This window comes from Adiantum capillus-veneris, chromosome 29 (genome assembly GCF_014529385.1).
Source record: "Adiantum capillus-veneris isolate H3 chromosome 29, ASM1452938v2, whole genome shotgun sequence".
Lineage (NCBI taxonomy): Eukaryota > Viridiplantae > Streptophyta > Polypodiopsida > Polypodiales > Pteridaceae > Adiantum > Adiantum capillus-veneris.
The window spans coordinates 135,393,678-135,403,591 of NC_140959.1; positions in this window are offsets into that span (position 1 = coordinate 135,393,678).

Here is a 9,914-nt window from a genome sequence, read left to right on the forward strand (position 1 = left end):
AATCAAAGGTCAGCTTTTGAATTCAAACTGGCAAAACGGCCAGTTTATTTGAACTCAAATTTTCCCTCAAAATAAAATTTAAAATCTAGTAGGAAAAACCATATCATGTAACATATCTATGGAAAGATCTCAGTGTGTAGATTAGAAATCTATAATCTTCGCTCAAATTGAAAATCATATGTAGGAGTTATGGAGAGCCAAAAATCATAAAGTTGTCCACCTCCTTTTTTAGGAGGAAAAAAGACATCCTTTGACCACTCTTACACCTCTCTTACATACCCATCATTTTTGCACACATGGCATGTACCTATTCGTCAGAATGTTAACCCCATAATCTCATGGCAAATAAAGAAGCTCTCCTAGACTCCATCCTCTTCCTGATGATAGTGCAACTAAAAAGTAAAGTGATGCTGCTAAACAAGTTGTAACGGATGCAAAAATGTCTGCTGCATAAGGGGTCGGAGCATGTGCCTACACAAGCAAATGATCACACTCCCCAGTCAACTCCTCTTCATGGACATCCTTCAACATCAGCATTAGCAGATCCTAGCATAACTAAAGTTAGCAAGGTAGTAGATAAGCAATCATTTCTTGATTTACACTTGAAACAGACGCAAGATTCTGTGGCTTGTGGTATACCATTCAATGCTATATGTAACCCCATATTCCAAGATGCTTTAATGATCACAGTCAAAAAAGGATTTATTGCTTTTTGATCATAATAGGATGCGCACATAGTATCTAGATAAAGTGAAAGGTAGTACTAAAGCCATCCTCAATCGCACGATGGTAGCCTTAGTTCCTACATATGGTTTCCCTGTAGCATTGGATGGATGGACCAACTGTCAGAAGAAGCCGCTAATCAATGTGATGCTTATCAACCGTAGAGGGTCCATGTTTGTAGAAGCCATTGACACCTCTTTGAAACAAAAGACCAGCAATTATTTAGCAATGATATACGAGCATTCCATAGAAAGGGAAGAGGGGACAAAGAATGTGACTACAATTGTCGCAGATAACGCATCCAATTACAAGGTTGCAAGCAAGGAGGGCTACCCAAGCTAAGTACCGATACATTACTTGGATTCCATGTGCAGCGCATACTCTTAATTTGTTGTTAAAAGACATTGGTAAAATGGCCGTCATAAAACAAATGCTACTGGATGCAAACCATGTGGTGAAATTTATTAGAGAGCATCAATTTTTGTATGCTCTTTTTCGAACAAAATCACCCAATAAAACTTTAGAGATATTTTGTGCGGCAAGGTTTGCAACCCCATACTATGTTCTTGCCACCTTGTAAGAAGTGAATCCTGCTTTGATTGAAATGATAGCTGATAAACGATGGGATGCATGGCTCAACAAGTATCCTAGCTACCAGGAGGCAACTACAAGATGTGCACAGCTTGTGAACTCTCTAGTTCTTTGGTGCAATGTAGAGAGGATTGTCACTCTAACCAAACCATCTGTAGATCTTTTGCGAACAGTCAACAAAGAATCTTTCGTCCTTGGTTGAGTTTATTGGTATGTATCAGAGGCATTACACAAAGTAAGAGAGCATGTTGGCTTTGGTGCAAAGGAGAAAGCTATTAGGAAATAGGATGTAGCTAAATAGATATTTGAGTAGATTACTTAGTGGAGAGAGATAAATTTTCACACACGAGAGATTACAAAGTAGAGAGAGAGAGAGAGAGAGAGAGAGAGAACACATTATATACATGGTTCACCCAATGTGGGTTACATCCACGGGAAAGCAGCCACTCAATGGATTTAGTCCTTCAAACAAGAAGTAGGTTACAAAGGGATTATACGCTTAATATAGCTCCCACCTTGCTTCACTCTCGTCACCTCATACCCACCTTGTTGCATCAACTTCACACTCCGTTTTTGTGTGTAGAAAAGGCCTCCTTTTATAGGCCAAAAGGGCTACCCTCTCTCATGAGAGATAGCCGTGTGTAGCCACCCTTGTGTAGACAAGTCCGAGTTGAATTCTCCCATACGCCCATGTGTGGCCGCCCTTGAGAAGACAAGTCCATCTTGAAATCAGCCACTGGCCATTGAATTTGGCCACCTCCCACCGGCCATTGACTTTCAACCACTGACCACTGACCAACCGACCGTCCGTTTTTCGAACACTTTTCGGTCGCCCTCTGGCCATAATATTCTGGTGAAGCGAGTCTCGAGCAAAGCTCGAGATTGGCCATTAAAATTTTGGTTTCCGACGAGTGATTTTTCTTCACGCACGATGGCTTCTCCTCATAATGGAGGCCTTACAAATGTGTGTTTCTAACACAAAAAATTACAAGGGGTAAATCAAACTCCATACTTAACAAAAGCTTCCATAATCACAACTGCCAACAAGTGATGGATGCAGTTGCATACACCGTTGCATGGAGCTGCATTTGTATTGGATCCCAAATTCCAAATGCATCAACAATTGGCCAACAAAGAAGTCATGACCGACTCCAAAACAGTGTGCTCTTAATTGTTGGGATAGAAGGATAGAAAACTGCTTTAATGAGTTAATTATGGTAATAGAACTGGTATATTCTAGGATCCATGTCATATAGACGCTAGGTATAGATGCCAAAATTCTTTGGGTGGTCTTGCCAACCTATCCGCCTCCCAAGGATATCATAAACATAGCACTGTTGTATAAAGTAGAGTGCCATTTGGGTATTTTTTGTGGCATAACTCTCTCCCATCGTATGAATTTATTGTAGCAATACTCATGCTAGTCCTTTTTGCTGCAAATCTGATAGCTTTGCTAGAGTTGATTCCTTTGCATTACCGTTTATTCAAAGTAGTTGCTCACGCATAAATTGGTTTGGGCATAGCTTCCTGCACTCTTTGAGGCTGAGAGACTCGCCTTGCAACCTTCAGCGTGGTTAAGTTCTTCTTCCATATCTGAAAATCAAGCAAATATGTCATCATTAAATAGTCGAATAGTGAGGTTAACAAGTCATCACATTTAAATCGCTTCTTGAATATTACTTATAACCTTGAAAGAAAAAGACTAGATAACTTGATCATGCTACAAGAAAGAGACAAAATATCTATCACCATGTCATAGGAAAGAGACAAGATAACTTGATCAAACATATAATTTACATTTTCAACTAGAGAGAAGACAACAATCAAATCATCACTTTAGTCATCAGTTGGTCCTAGACCAGAAATCATTATAATGTCATAACCCACTCTATGAGCACCGTTTAGACCGAGAGAAACATAAAAAGCGCTAGGTCGGGTTGAGGGATTTTTTCGCTTGCCACTCTCAAGATGGGTAAGTACATTGCTTAAAAATCCCCTTTTGTTTTTCTCTTGAGGTGCACTGACATGCACTTTAAAAGACGTTTACAAGTATGACACCTGGAGAAGATGTTCATGGATTTATTCTAGGGAGGGGGATTAGTAGATATGCATTCTGGGCGGCCAATGGAAAATCTCTCTTGCTTTGCTTTCTAGTTTCTATTTACAAGTCACGAAGAGGAGGAAAGCATGCTCTTGTTTTGGTCTCTGTACATTATCCTCAATCCACAATGGCTGCATAGACCCCCTTCTGTCCAAAACAAAGCGTCATGTTGCGGGAGTGTAGGTCATTTTGGAGATAGTCGCACGCATGTAGATACTTTAGGGTCCGAAGAAGAGCCTTAACACTAGGTTGGTAACCTAACAGGACATAAAAGTGTCCTTTCAGGGTTTTGAAAAAAACCTCCAAAACCATAGTAGATCCACTCAATTTGTAAAATCCTTTCATGAGGTTATAGTTCAAGGCCTACTACACATGGAAAAAATAAGAAAATTGTAAAATTTCTCATCTTTTGGTCACACCAAGCCTCCAAAGTTGATGGAACAGTACATTTTCATCAAAACAATCATTTCTTATGTTTTGTTGCATATAAATAAGATTAGGGATTTTTGTAGGACTTGAGATAAATTCCCTAGTTAACTTCAATGGGTTGGTGATCAGAACATATGAGTGCTTCTCACTCACTATTTTTTGTTTTGCCAAAAGAAATAGGTACAAAAAAGTTGAATTTTTACCAATCTGCAAACCTATCATCAAAGTTTCTATAGCCATGCTCAATACAAATAATATATGCATGTTTTCTTATTTCCCTGTTGTCGTTTAGGTTTATAAGGATCCATGGAGCATGTCAAAAGAATAATACATCTCTTACCAAGGGGAATCTTGGGGACAAAGATGAAGTGCTAAATACAGCAAACATGAAAAAACTGGGTTCAACATTATGAGTTGTAGAATCCCATAGAAACTATTCAATAGACAGCAGGAGAGAAAGGTTTCACCCATGTAGAACACTTAGTCCTAGCTCTTAGATTTGCAACTACAAAGTTTAGGTCATATTTGCTGCCTAAGCAATTTGTGATTCTAACCACGGATGAAATATTTCCCTATGTTATACAACACATGGATGTGTCTGCTAGAATTACTAAATGGCTAGTTCGTCTGCAAGACTTTGACTACACGGTACAGGTAGAAAGCACGACAAGGGCAAGTTTGGGGGGACTCATGACCTACCAAGTCTTTGAAAGGAAGGAGAAGCAATCTAAGGAAGGAGAAGTCCGATTACCTCCAGTACCACCGATGGTAGAAGGAGCATACTCTCTCTACTTTGATGGAGCCTACAAGCGAGCGTCCAACAAAGCAGCTGCAGGCATAGTGGTCTTTGATGACAAAGGGACAAAGGTATTTTCGTTGGGCCAATTGTTAGATTCACATTCTAACAATGAAGCTGAGTATGCAGCACTAACCAAGGGTCTACAATGGTGCGTCTCGCAAGGTGTACAATGCCTTAATGTATTTGGGGATGCTCTACTTCTGGTAAGGCAAGTAAATGGAGCATGGACATGCAAGAATCCTAGTTTAAGGGCTCACTTAAGTGGTGTAAAAACCTTGTTGGGTAAGTTTGAAGAAGTTCAAATACACCATATCCCAAGGGCTCAAAACCAAGAAGCAGATGCCCTAGCAAGTGAAAGACTACAGGAAGTGGTGGTTGGAGCAATAAAACTAAAGCTCCCTCTATTTCAAGGCAGTGATGCCTTGCCTGACATCATGCATTTTTTGGAAACAGGGGAATGCCCATCAGATTTAACAAAGGGACAGAAGCAATGACTGACGCGGAAAGCCACAAGGTATCGACTCATCAATGATGGTTTGTACTGTAAGGGTAAGGACCAAATACTCAGGAAGGTCCCTCTCTCTCACGAAATCACGGGAGTAATTGCTAGCTGTCACGACGGGGTTTGTGGTGGTCACTTTGCCCTAGACATAACAAGTAGGAAAATTTTGCAGGCAGGCTTCATATGGCCTAGCCTCAACCGTGATGTACACCATTGGTGCAAAACGTGTAAGTTGTGTCAAAAGGCCGGCACTAGGTCACTTATGCCTGAACCACAGACACCTATTCTCTCATATGGCCCATTTGAAAAATGGGGTATCGATGCCATTGGGCCATTACCTAGGGCCAACTCGGGAAAATTCTACATTATCATGGGGGTCGACTACATGACTAGATGGGCAGAGGCTACAGCCACCACTAGAATCACAGCGGTAGAGGTAGCTAAATTTATCTACGAGCACATATGTTGTAGGTTTGGCACACCTTTAGAGATCATCTCTGATAGAGGGCCAGGTTTCAGAGCAGACTTGGTAGGAGAATTAATGCAGAAACTGGGCATTACAAGGAGGCACTCTTCACCATATTACCCACAATGTAATGGCCTAGTTGAAAAGGTATTTGGAATGGTTTCTAAAATTATTACCAAGCAAGTAAACAATCATCCTGGAGACTGGGATAAGTATCTACTACCAGCTTTATGGGCCTACAGAACTTCATTTCGTACATCCTTGGGATTCACACCGTATCATCTAGTATTTGGTAAGGAAGCAATCTTGCCCATTGAAGTGCAACTACAAAGTCTCAGAGTAATGGCAAGCCAGCTTCAACAGCCCAACATGCATTTGAGAGATCACATCATCAACTTGGAAAGACTGCAGCTGGATAGAGAAGAAGCAATAAATTATTATGCAGCACAAGCAGAGCATAGACGGCTTAGCTTTAATGAGCATCTCCGGAAAAAAGAATTGAAGAAAGGAATGTTGGTGCTCCGCTATGACAATCGCTTCGACACGCGCAAGGATAAGAAACTCCTACTCCGATGGGAAGGTCCTTTCATCGTCAGGAAAAAGTATGCCAATGGAAGATACCATCTTATGGAGGCTGATGGAAAACTTCATAAAACCAGGGTAAATGGTTGGCGACTTAAACCTTATTTTCTTCGATTTGACCAGGCTCCACCAATTGACATTCCAGATGAGGACACACCATCAGCCGCCACCTCCGACGATAATGATCAAATAGATGAGCTAGAGACATGAATGCCTCTAGCCAAAAGGGGAGGGCTAATGATGGGGGCTTTTCACAAGCCAAGCTCCCATACCCCTCTTCTCTCGTCCCCACCCCATGAAAACCCCCTCTTAGGGAGGGAGTGATAAAAGACATTGGAAAAAGTAAGAAAAAATAAAGTATGATTATGTAAATATATAAGAAAGGTAAAATAGGCCACCTCATGCCTGCGGGGTAGCCCATCCCCACCTTGCCTCCTTTTTCTTCACTGTGGCCCCGCTGTGTGTCCCTTTTCCTCTCCTCCACTCAAAAGGTCAACCCCCTCTCTCTTCCCCTTGTCCTTTCTCCTTTCTCTCTCCCCTCAAGCTACCCCACCTCTCACCAATAATGCATTATAACTCACCAATAATGCACCCTAGCTCACATGCAACTTACCCTATCTTCCAAAATAGTATACCCCACCCCCTCTTTCTCTCTCCTATCATATCCCATGACCCAAATACCCCCCTCTCTCTCTAAAGGGCGCCATGTCTCTTGTCTTGTAGCTAAATAACCTCCCCCACACTCATACACACTCAGTTTCACTGAAAAAGGTGCCCACAGACCCATCCCCACCTGGTGGTTACCTGATTTTTCTTGTGTTCACACACATTTGCACACAGATTCACCTCTGAACACACTCCCCTCTCTCCCCTCTTGTAATTCCTTTATTCTCCATGTCACCTCTCACTTTTTATCAACCCATCTCTCTCTCTTAGTCTCTCTCTCATGAGACTGTTGTTCTGGCACATATACACACAGCCAGACAAGTGGGGCCCACAGTCACATGGCCTATGTAGATAATGATTTCTTCATTTCTAAATTCTAGAATTTCTCCCCCCTCCTCCCCTATATAAAGAGGGGTCACCATCACACTAAGGACACACACCATCACCAAAGAGTACACTATGCACTGTGTGTGCCTAGTGCACACATACACACCCACACCATCACCATCACCGCAATTACCATGCTTGTCTTGAGCATGACCTCTACACCCTTGGCTATGGAAGATGAAGGGCAACTAAATGAAGGATGATGGCCATAACCCTCGTGCGAGTCTTCGCCATCAACTCCCACCTATCCGCCATGTGCTCTACCACGCTCTCCCTTCTCATTCCCCTACCCTATGCTCCCCATTTCATCGCCTTATTCTCTAAATAAAGCTTGAGGTTTTGTGAGTATGTTTTCTTGCAATGTTTTGTCCATGTGAGGTGTGCGGAATCACCACCTAGTCTTCTGTTTGGAGTGAGCTTGTGTATGTGTGAAGGGTGTGCGGATTCGCCATCCTTTTGTGGAGCCTAAGTACTAAGCCGCTATACCCCCTCCCTCACCCTCTCTCTCTCTCTCTCACTTGATCTCATTCCCTTTCCTCTTCATCATTACTCCCAAGCATCCATCTCTCTTGGATGAAAACTTTGTTATGGTGGTGTGTTGTTTGCGTCCTAGCCGCTGAAGCTAGGTGGTGCCCCCTGTTTGCTTTACCATGACAGGCTCGAGGAGCGCCATTCCGTCCCCGGTGTTTTAGAGTCCGTCGGGGTTCGGGGTTCGCTTTGCTCCCGTCATTTGGTGCCCCCACTGAGGATCTTTTCATGAAACCCTTTAGTTTACAAAACTGAAACCCCTAAACTATTGTGAATGGATGAATGGCTAGCAGGATTTGCTAATTGGGCGACACAAAGAGAAGAGCTCCAAGCACAACTAGACGAACTCCGCATCTCCATCAAAGCTCGTGTGCCAGGTGTAACGGTAATCGATTTGCAGTGGGAGAGTCAACCAACACGCCAAACCCAGTGGATATACATAGGCCAAGTGCCAAGAAGAAGAAGGAGAAGGTCGAAACCATGTCCGCAACCTACAACCAACCCACAACAACAAAATGGAAGGAGCTCTACACAATAGAGAATCAACACTATTCTACTTTGAGAATCGGGTAACTCAAGTCACCGAGGTAATCATCACAGTCAACTTTCAAGTCACACCTGATGCTGCAGCACAGATAACGAAATCATTGGCTCACACTCTCACTAGAGAAACTAGGGATCTACTGAGTTTGTTTCAGGAAAGAACACCACCCTCTCCCACAAGCTTGGACAGTGACTAAGCACCTCTAAGCTTCACATGAATCAGTACAACCTACCTCAAGACAGATCACACATACCAACACGTGTACGCTCAATCAAGGTAATACTGAATTTGAAGGCTCACTACCAGCACGTCATTGACACCATGCTGGGTGGGGAGCGATTTTTTGAGGTTCTGGCATCAGATCAACCATTTATCTTACCTTTGGTACAAGGCAATGTACCGTTTGAAGTTTTAATCTATGTCCTATTATAAGAGGGTATACACGCCTCCTTGTAAAGAAGAAAAAAAACTTTTGCAAGTTAAGCAGTGTGTCTTTCTAGCTCTCTCTCAGTAATCATGGCAAGTGTAGCATTTCCAACATTTAAAGGAAAGAAGGGGAAGGATTTGGTAACAGACTTCCTAGATGACTTTGAAGTAGCATGTGTAGTGAGCAACAAAGATACGGATGAATCCCGGGTTAGAATCTTTAAGCATCTCATGAAGCTAGAAGCTAGATCATGGTACAATGCACTTCCACAAGCAACCAAGGATGACTGGGAACCCTTAAAAACCGCTTTTAAGAGGTGCTTTGGGGGAGGTACCACTTCAGAAAAGTTGTGGGACAAGTTGAGAGACTTGAAGCAGGAGGGTCTTTTAGAATATGCCACCTATGAGTCCAAATTTGTGGATTTGTGGGAACGGTGGGTTGAGTCACTGGCAAGGGGGGAAGCCGCACCCGATTTCCTAAAAAAAGATCGGTTCACGCATGGCTTATGGCCGCTTCTCAAGGAGAAGGTGAAAGGTAGATTCCCGGCTACGTACGAGTTAGCCGTTGAGATTGCTCGCCTTAAGGACAAGAAGCTGCGAATGAAAGCCAAAGAAACCGAGTCAACAGAAGCAGGAACATCGCGTCGACCAGCAACTACGACAACCACCATACCACCACCACCGGCTCTTGGGGTAAGAGATGAGCAACAAGATATGTTGGCCCATATTACTGAGCAACTGCAAAATTTGTCTGTCCACTTAATACAGCAAGGGAGGAGTCAAGAAAGAGATCAAGACCCTGGAAGAGCACGACGGCAAAACAGGGAGTATCATTGCTACAACTGCGGAGAAGATGGTCACGGTATGTACTACTGTCCCAAACCACGACAAAACTATATTAGAGGAGGTAGGAGAAACCAATTGTCACCCCCTAGAGAAAACACACCCCCACCCCGAGCACCACCCCCACCAACACAAATTCTACGTCCACCCCAGACACCACTACAAGCATCCATCCCACCTCTTCCACCAGCCCCACCACCTGATCGCCCTGTAAACATCATAAGGCTAGAGGAGAAAGGAAAAGCCGTAGTAGTGGATCCACCCAGAGCAAAGGAGAGGGACAAGGGTAAGGAGAAGGTAACCTTTTTAGAACCACTTGAAGCCATG